Genomic DNA, 11,018 nt, shown 5'->3' on the forward strand with positions numbered 1-11,018 from the left:
TTACTTTACGACTAACTGGTGCCTTTGTTGCATAAAAGAAATGAATTACGTCTATTTATATACCCTCAGTTACTTATGTTTATAATTCACAGTCATCAGCTGTCAATCACTGTTAGTACCATTCCACCAAGTTATACAGAAAACGCACCAGCACACGTGTCAAGTGTCATTAGTTGATGAACTACTTTAACTTGTGAGAATATGGGTTAATGCTATTTGTGACACGCTCACTATTTTTATATTTATGATAATCTATTCACTGTTTTTTTTTCATTTAATATCCATAATAAAATTTATGAAAAATAAGATCCGAAACTCTACCTTAGATGGTAGGACCTATGAATGGTCAAAAGAAATATCCGGCCATTGTACTCTATGCCAAATTTTTGAGATTGAAGACATCAGACCCTATTTATATATTTGCAAATCGTTCGATGTATTATGTCCTTAGGGAGACAGAATTATCAAATTGAAAAAATAAATGATCTTGAACTCTGTGATGTTTGCTTAGTTTGTGCATAGGTTTGTGCTGCTGCTACGGCAGGGTGACGCACGACCGGAGGCCCAAGAGACATCGAGTCCATTTTCAGACGATTGGCTCGAAAGTACAGTATGGAAGATCGTGTCGGTCTAGGCACCTCTAAGCCTGCGCTAGGTTGGACCAGGAGGCCTCTTCAGTAGTCTGAGGTCTAGGCAAGGCATAGTCCTATACTGCTTCCAGCAACCCGCAGCAGTCTGTCTAGCAGTGGCTAGGCCCCCCACCCCCATCGGACAAATCAAGACCCCTTCACCCGGCCGAGCTCGTCGAGCAGTCGTACCAAAAAAAAAAAAATAAATATAGGCCTACACACCAAGCCAAACTATGTCTTTCACACTGCTAAGTGCTATTTCCGGCCAGCCAGAGCTCCCTATTTTTAGAAAAATCTCATCTCCCAAACCCTCCCCTCCTCAGGCATACAAGCTCAAGCCCTCTGTTGGACAGCTTAGGCCCCCAAGAAAATGTATCCCAGAGCAGCCACTGTCTAGGTAAGGCCTGTGCAGAATGTAGCCCTAGGCTACTAAAGAATAGGCCTAGTCCTAATTGTTATTTTATACATTACTTTATTCAATACAAATTGCAATACAGACATTGAAAAGTTAATATATTTAATTTAATTAAATATTTAAATTAATATTCTGTTCCGCTTCTCTTTTTGTGTAATATAGCCGGCAATTTTGTAAAACATTAAAAAGTAATAAATCTTAACTTCAGCATAACATTGTAATAGAAGTTGTAATTTTAATTTATTAGGCCAATTTTCTTTTCCAGTAAGATAATTTGTTCATGGGATTAGGTTGAAAATCTACACTACTAGTAGTATAGGCCATTTAATTGTTTTCATTTCTTTCTGTGATTATGGCCTAATCCCTACGGCTAAAATAAGACTTTGCTTATGTATTATTTCACTCTGTGTAGACCCCATAAATTGATAATGTTCCAGGGATCCTAATTTTGGAAATAAAATTACACAGGGACAACTTACTTTTTCTTACATTGGTTGTACCATGGAGTTGCTGTATTTTGCTATGCTGTGTGACAAAAGACAGGGCCTACTCTATGTCGAAGACGAACTATAACTGAAAGACTAACTATAGCTAAAATTATGCATGACGTCAACATACGAAGCCACACCCCTCGGCTGAACCCGTTGTATTTAGCAACTACCCACACGCCAGACAAGGATATTGATGCAGATTTGCTCCAATGGTGGCGCTACATATACATATTGTTAAATCATCTACTATTATTCTCAAAATATGGTAAACTTCTCCTTTAAAATGGGCTTATATCTTGTTTTAACCGTGTATCAGGTAGCATAGGCCTTGCCTACAGTACTAGGCTAAAGTAGCAATCGTTTATCGTCTACGCCTAGGAAATTATATTCCACCAAATTCAACTTTCTTAACAGGAAAAATCTCTAATAAAAAAACAGATTTATTTCAGAACATTTGTGAAAATATTATTATTTTTATACTATTTGTATTGGCAATCAATTCTATTCTATGCTGGTGCTCGTCATCGCCTGTTCAGAGCATCTGAACGAGTGTGTGCTTCTGTCTACGGGAATCACCAAGTGCTCATTTTAGTGTTTATTTATTTTTAGTAAATGAATTTTTAGTTAATGAATGCACAATCAAAGGTCATAAAATGTTTCAGATTCAATTTTTCTTTCCTTTTGTCACCTTTGCCAGACGCCTGTGGGCTGTTTAGTGCCCCAGCTGGGTCCAAAAATCTCGGACAAAGTAACATTTTAAGGTCGTATTTAATGGTTCTGAAAACAATAATTCGTGAAAATTCTATTTAAATTTCCATTTATTTAGCTTCGGAGGAAACAAATTGATATGTTGTACAACTTATTTTTTTAAAGACACAAACAGAATATTTGACGAAAAACTTCGTTTAATGAGATACAGATTTTTGAATATTTAAAAACCAGGGCGAAAGAGGGCGTAACCATCCAATTTTCCCAGGAGCATGGCTTTAAATAATAAAGCTGAATGACGTTTGCTCTTGTCAAACTAATTTTGAAACAAGCGTTATCTTTCCAATTATCATCTTAATATCAATATTCTCAAAAACCATTTTCCCTATTATATTTTTTTCTAATTAACTTGATGTCAATGTGTCACTAATGCTATTATTGTAAATACCGTATTTACTCGAATAAACGCCCCTGGAATACATCCCCCTCCAGAGCCTAGAATAAACGTATAAAACTTTTTCTCTAATAAACTCCCCCTAAATGAATGTAAAGAAAAAAATCGAAGCAACATAATTTTCAGCACACTCTATTAATATTCTACTCAAGTAGAATTTTTTCTAACCTGGTTGGGATCAATAAGTCTTTATGACCACAAAATAACACATTTTAATGAGTATTATGTGTTGGAGTTCCAAATTTACAATTTATAGTGCTTTTATTTGAGTATACGTACTGTATGCATTTTACACAGACAAAAATAAACACCTCCCTCGAATAAACGTCCCTCAAAAATCCTTCTCAACAATAAACGTTCCTAGGCATTTATTCTAATAAATACTGTGTTCTCTGGAATTTTGACTGATATATAGTGAAATATAACACAAATTTGCAGAAAATGGTACACAGATACACCTTCCAGCGGCCATACCGGCCAGGAAGTTGCTAAATACAACGGGTTCAGCCCAGGGGCGTGGCTTCGTATGTTGACGTCATGCATAATTTCAGCTATAGTTCGTCTTTAAGTTTTAGTTCGTCCTCGACACAGAGTGGGCCGGTGGGCAAAGCACAGCAACTCATTCCTCCATGGTACAACCAATGTAAGAAAAAATAAGTTGTCCCTGTGTGATTTTCTTTCCAAAATTAGGATTCCTGGAATATTATCAATTTATGGTGTCTACACAGAGTGAAATGATACATAGGTCTAGTTAGTCTTATGGTAGCTGTTGGGATTAGGCAGTAATCACAGAAAGAAATAAAAACAATTCAATGGCCTACTCTAGTACTAAAATACTGTACTTAGTCTGTGGATTTTCCAACCTCAATCCCATGAAAAAATTATCTTACTGGAAGAGAAAACGGGCCTAATACATTCCAATTACAACTTTTATTACAACATAACTGCTGAAGTTAAGATTTATTACTTTTTAATGTTTCACAAAATTGACGGCTATATTACACAAGAGAAGGGGAACGGAATGTTAAATACTTAATTCAATTAAATATTTTAACTTTCCAATGTCTGTATTTCAATTTGTATTGTATAAAAGTTATGTATTAAGTAACAATTATAGGTCTTTAGTGCAGATTTTTCAATAGCCTAGGGACAGATTCTGCACAGGCCTGAAGGCCTAGACAGTAGCGGCTCTGGATACATTTTCTGGGGGAGGGAGCTAAGCTGTCCGAGAAGGGGGGGGGGGGGTTGGGCCTGTATGCCTGAGGGGTTTTTTTATTATTTTTTTTAAAAAATAGGATGATTTTTAAAAAATAGGCAGTTCTGGATGGCCGGAAATGGCACTCTACGACTGTGAAAGACATGTTTTGGCTTGGTGTAGGCCTATATTTATGCTTTATTTTTTGGTCCGAATGCCTGCGCCCGACGAGCTCGACCGAGGGGCCCCTTGATTTGTCCGATGGGGGTGGGAGCTTAAGCCCCATTGTCCCCCGTCCCCCGCTGGCGCCGCCGCTGCTAGACAAACTGCTGCGGGTTGCTGGAAGCATAATCTAGGACAATGCTTTGGCTAGCCTCAGACTACTGAAGAGGCCTCCTGGTCCGACCTAGCGCTGACTTACAGGGACCAGACCTACACGATCGTCCATACTTTGGACCCAATCGTCTGGAAATGGACTCGATGTTTCATGGGCCGCCGATCGTCCGTCACCCGGCCGTAGCAGCAGCACAACAAACTATAGTACACATCAGCCCGCTCGCTAATGTCACATTGGACACTGTGTATGTGTGATGTTATATTTTCTCCACGGGTAGACGGTATATTCATGGGTGTATACAAGGGGGTCGGGAAGGTCGTACAACCCCACCCCCTCCCAATTTTTAAAGGTCCACATTTTTTCCAAAGACATTTTTTCTTGGGCCTTTTCACAACGACATAAATGAAAACAATTGATGAGGTACCAGCAATGAATCCAAACACCTTGCCAATTGCGTCACTCAATCTATCCCAAATATTTAAAGGTCCACATTTTTTCAAAAGAAATTTTTTCTAGGTCCTTTTCACAACGAAATAAATAAAAAAGCATTGAGTCCAAAGACCTTGCCAATTGCGTGACGTAATCTATCTCAATTCCAGCAATTCTGAAACTGAGCCTGCTATCCACTTCAAGCAAATTGTATTGACATTTTAATAATCACATCTCGCTGTTATTTCATTGTGAAAAGGTCCAAAAAATTACGATCACGACCCAACCAGAAAAAATGCTAGGCCTCTGGAAGTCCCCAGTGGTAGTTGCCATGTTCTCGGAAGTTTTCAAATTTTGCGAACATTGTGTATAGTGCCACCTCCTAGCAGAATAATGAGTACACTCGTGGATCCATCATGATAATTGTTAACCTTAAAAATCATGTTTAAACATGTGTTTGGGAGGTTTGAGAAAGTGTTTGTTGTATCTTAGTAGTTAGAGGGTGGCTAAGTTAATAATTGATGAATGTTGTAATTGGTAATGATTGTAGATAATAATTACAAAGTGGCTTCATCTACGCCGATCTTACGTCATGCAGATTGCATTAAGATAAGCAGAATTATGTTTTAGGTTAGGGTAAAGCAAAGTCGACCAATCAGCGTGTTTTGCATAATTTGACAGACATAAGCCTGGTTCTCACGAGAGCCCTAGTATCCGGATCGGGAGCTAACCGTTAGCGCTAACCGTTAGCGGTATCCGGATACGCTAACGGTTTTAGCAAGCGCTATCGGTTAGCAAGTGGAGGGCGTTTCTATCATCAACCAATCACACGTACGCGTTTACAATTTCCAGTTTCTTATTGGCCAGTGATTCGATCATCATATCGTTGGTATCCGGATCGGGATTTTCTCGCATGTATCGGGAATTGATTGATGTTTTTGTTTTTTCTTAAAGCATATCTTGATTGCTAGTTTATCTATTATAGTTAATGTTATGATAATGTCTATGGATGGATAGGTATAGTAGCTGTCTCTTATACACATCTAGATGTGTATAAGAGACAGGTATGCCTGAGGAGGGGAGATTTTTTTATTATTTTTTTTAAAAAATAGGATGATTTTTAAAAAATAGGCAGTTCTGGATGGCCGGAAATGGCACTCTACGACTGTGAAAGACATGTTTTGGCTTGGTGTAGGCCTATATTTATGCTTTATTTTTTGGTCCGAATGCCTGCGCCCGACGAGCTCGACCACTTTGCTTACTCAACTGTGTAATGGTTTCGCCTTTATTTGCTGTCAAACTTTATTAGACGAATCACGTTGCTTGAGAGGTTTCTGATTGACACCATGTTGGATTATTCATATTTATGAGTTACTAATACTAATTACATCACCTGATGAACGTGAACATTAGAGACCGGTAGTGATTAAACTCGTGTATTTTATTCAATAAAAAAGTTATAAATGTATGTCATAATTATATAGGCCTAACCTCTATGTTGTAGGTTGTACAATATTTAAGGCCCATTACAGATCTATGACTTTGCTTACTCAACTGTGTAATGGTTTCGCCTTTATTTGCTGTCAAACTTTATTAGACGAATCACGTTGCTTAAGAGGTTTCTGATTGACACCATGTTGGATTATTCATATTTATGAGTTACTAATACTAATTACATCACCTGATGAACGTGAATATTAGAGACCGGTAGTGATTAAACTCGTGTATTTTATTCAATAAAAAAGTTATAAATGTATGTCATAATTATATAGGCCTAACCTCTATGTTGTAGGTTGTACAATATTTTAAATACTGATTAAAAACAACCAGAATATCATCATCATCATTTGTTACACCAATATTCTGAGTTGTTCAAAGTGTTCAGGCTGGGCCAAAGAGCCGGCTCATCAAAATTATTGCTTGTCGATCTAATTTTTTGTTTAACTTTAACTATTTATTTTCAAGATTGTATCGTGGTATTTTAATGACTACCGCCTCATAAGTAGCTGTGTCACTTCCACTAGCATATCTTAGGTAGCCCAGGCTTAGGCTATTTCTTTTTAACCAATATTTCATAAACATAAGTTCATGCCAATGCAAAGTTATACATTTTTTGTATAACAGACCTTTAAGTCGTAGGTCAGATTTGAAAACAGAAAGAAGATGGGGATGTTTTCCATATAATTTAATTCTGTATCGACCGATTGAGTGCTGAGCAATAAAATTAAGGTAGTTTAAACGGGATAATTCATTGTGTTATTGTTATGATGCCTACCCTCATAATTTGAATCAATCGTTATAATACTTAATAATTGTAGGCCTTTGTGTAATGATATTTAAGAGATATCATCGCATGTTTAATTCTAAGTGTTTATGGGTATTAATATGTCTGATACATATGTATCAGGATACATTAATGTTGTAGTATGTATGATATGTGATACATATATTTAATGATTGCAATAAGAATTATAAAAGATACAATGACTAATAGATTTAATATTATGCATAATCCTCAATCGCAAGACTTAAGAGGTTAAGACAAACAGTTCTTGTTTATTCACATTGCTTTATGACATCTTATCAGGCGTCTTTGGAGCACACAGTGCATTTCAAATCAATTATCCCCAACCCCACTCGTACCTACAATGATAGTTGCAAATAAGCGTATCATAGTAAATTTTATCCATAAACCTCATATCAACAATTATGACTTATTATTTATATACAACTTGTGTATAAATGTTTAAAATGTATACATAATTGTTTTAATCTTGTAAATTGTTATGTATTATAATATTGATATTTATAATTGTGTATGAAATGTAAATTTATGTTTTGCTATAAGCAAATTTGGTCGTTACATGTTTTCGTGAGGACAAATATATTTTGAATCTGAACCGAGTACATATGTTAATCTCTGCAATCTCCGAAGAATATTCCGTGTTACTTTTAAGTTTGCAGAATCTTTAGAATGTACAGTACAATGGGACAGAAGAATATTTACTTATCTATGAAAACCTCATTTATGCAATGTACTCTACCGCTCTTTGTATCGAAATACAACGCATGCTATTGATATCCAAGGCACGCATCTTTTTAGTTGATATTATAATCTGTATAGTTTTCTGTATCGTAGGGGGTAATTTTATAGGCCTTTCGTAAATATATTTGAGATCTGCGTTACTAGATGATGATTGAGTGCCTAAGTATTGTTACTTTATTTACCTTAATCCATACAAACAAAAATCATATGAACATCATTGCTTCCTCTGACTTTATACAAACAAATGTATTTTAAAAGTTTCTTCAGTCAGCCATTAGTAAAAATATTACTAGTCAGTCAGCCACTTGGAAGAATTTTACTTTCCGTAGATATAAAATACTCCAGTTGTAGGCCTATTTTTTAGGATTGTACAAACTTCATGATAAATAGGAAAAACAATTACCAAGCTCCATTATAATATTTATCTCAACATTTTGTTTTCAATGATTGTTTACACTCACACTGCACACGAAATCAAAGCAATAATACCCCAATTGAACATCCATGGAATAATGTGCAAGGTAAAAGAACTTTTGTTTACAGATCAAACAAATTATGAAATAACCTTCCAGACAATATTAAAACAAACTTTAAAACCATAACACTTTTAAATTTTAAAACTTCTATTTGAAATGCTTTTATTACATAACTTACATTAATTTCTTCTGCTATGCATATTATTTTACTACTAATATTATTAACCACTTTGGAAATCAATGCTTTAGCACTGAAAATGTTTCAGTATAAAGACAGAATAAGGAAATTAATGTAGGTGTACTACCTCTTATTATGCCAAGGTACAAGCACAAGAAGAAGGCTTTTTTTTAAAACATATCCCCATTGAATAAAGCTATATTTAGCTAATGAATGTCAGCTCGCAAGTTTTTGTTTCATATTAAAAAGATTGTTGCACTGTATTGTTCCTTGTGTAATCCTTCTAGCGGCAGATAATAAAACTTTGTGAATGTTTCTTTTTTATTATTATTCAGGTTTATTTATTCAAATTCAAATCACAAAAAAGGAGAACAGGTACAAAAATTCACAAAGCAAAAGTCAATAGCAATATAAAATTGAATTGGAGACTAATGGTGTTAAAACAGAATTACAATAAAATTACAAAAATACATTAGAAATACAAGTAGAAAATATAAAAATACATTGAATTAAAAGCAATATTATTTAAAATTACAGATTTATGTACAATTGAATTATGTATTAAAATTAAAAAATATTATTTATTATTATTCTCAATTTCAATTATTATTATTATTATTTATTGCACTTGAGCTAATCCAATTATAACTAATGCGGTAGAAACTGTCTGAAAAAGAAATCACACTGTGGACTTCACTTGCTATTCAGTAGGGATGTCATATACGGAAGGGGGCTATTTCTGAACCTCACATTCTTGAATTTATATTCTTTGAAGTCTTTGGTATTACGGAGGTTCATAGAGTGAACCTTGTCCAACAGTGGAAACCAGTGTTTAAAACGCCCGGATTCCACAGCCTTCCTTGCAAGTTTAGCACACAGTGCGGTTCTGCGGTCAGACAGTCTCTCCAATTTAAGAATGTTAAGAGCATCTTCATAATTGGTAAATGACTTTGATAAAATACATCTACAAACCCGTTCTTGGATTCGCTCAATCTGTTTTGTTTGTTCTGTTGTTAATCCTGGATGCCAGACAGGGGCTGCGTACTCAACAGTATGTCTTACATAGCATTTGTAAAGTTGGACAAGTTCTTTATTATTTAGGCCTGCTCGTTTACAATAATAGAAAATTATCCCCAAGGGTAGAGCATTATCAACATGGACAGACGGTTGGGATTTTTTCAGCAAGGGAATTCCCTCCCGGCTCCAACGACAGATAATTTCTCACTCCACCAAAAAAGTCTCTTTTTGTGATAATTTCCCAGTCCCAATCTTGTCGGAATTCGTCCAACACATGTTGATATCTTCCCTCCCTTGCCGAGATGGTTTGCTTTCTGTAATACAAAATAATATATCATCTTCGTCTTCATGGTTGAGTTTCAAAGTTTGGTTAATTTTAGTGGGTTAATACTAAATCATGCAAAAATAAAAAAAATAAAAAGAATCTCAGTTAAAAGTATTTGAAAAAAGTCTATAATTCTTTTACCTATAGTCATAATACGTAACTACCTTACTAAAATGCATTACAATTGAGAAAAAAAAAAAAAAAAAAAAAAAACCACAACTACACCGATCCCTCTCATATCCTACAATTAGAATCCCCGTATATATTCACCAGTCCATACTAAAAACTAAGACTTTCTTACTAAAAAATCTTACACACTAAAACCATTCTTGTGAACATTCATACTTGCTCAACGGCCCAACTAAAATTTATCATGTTCTTCTCTAAAGTCCCTTCTATTTTGCTCTTATCTGGTATCTTTAATTTGCATAAGCCTATTTACATTAATTTGTGTATAAAATGGGGGTTGAAAAATGTGTGCTAATTCGATTTAATCTGCATCAACTACAGTATCTATATTCTAACCAACAAAGATAATCATACAATTTTCATAAAGCGCTTTTTAAAATAAGGCTCAGGATTTTTTTCTGGATGTTTGTATTGTGCAAACTATGGAGTACTAAAAACTATTTTCCAATAATAGACATAAATGAAAAATAAAGCTATGATAGGCAAGTAAAAATCACAGTAAGCTATAAATACAGAACTCCAAAGATCATTGAATACAATTAATGCATATTCATTTAAATGTAAAACTTCATTTGAAGAAAAATATAGTACAGGGTGTAAATTTACTGATAGAAGACTACAACCCAACCCGGTTTGATTAGAGCTCAAGCTGTTACGCTCTTAGTTATTTATTTGAAAGGAATATATTTACATTCGAATATTTTTATGCTTTTTTTTCAGTGGAGAATAATTTCTGTAAAAAGACGCCCAGAAAACCACCCATGATGGGCGGGACATTCAAGTTGACCATATTAATATAAAAGAAATTATCCTGTATTTTGTATCTTGTTGCTAATAATGTTTCATATAACAATAACTGTTTGTGTAACAATGTTTATATCTCTTCCATTTGAAGCCTATTTATATAGCAAGAAACAATAATGTTGTATTCTTGTAAAATGTCAACCGCCTAACTAAAATGTATCCTTACCGTCTCCTGACTATTTTAACCCCTTCCCCAATCTGGTATCCTTAATTTGCATAATTTTGTGTTTGAAAGGGGATTGAACAATTTGTGTCAACTTGATTAAATCTGCATCAATATATATATATATATATATATATATATATATATATATATATATATATA

This window comes from Anneissia japonica, unplaced genomic scaffold, assembly GCF_011630105.1.
Source record: "Anneissia japonica isolate Jap-2015-1 unplaced genomic scaffold, ASM1163010v1 scaffold288037_len161832_cov179, whole genome shotgun sequence".
NCBI lineage: Eukaryota > Metazoa > Echinodermata > Crinoidea > Comatulida > Comatulidae > Anneissia > Anneissia japonica.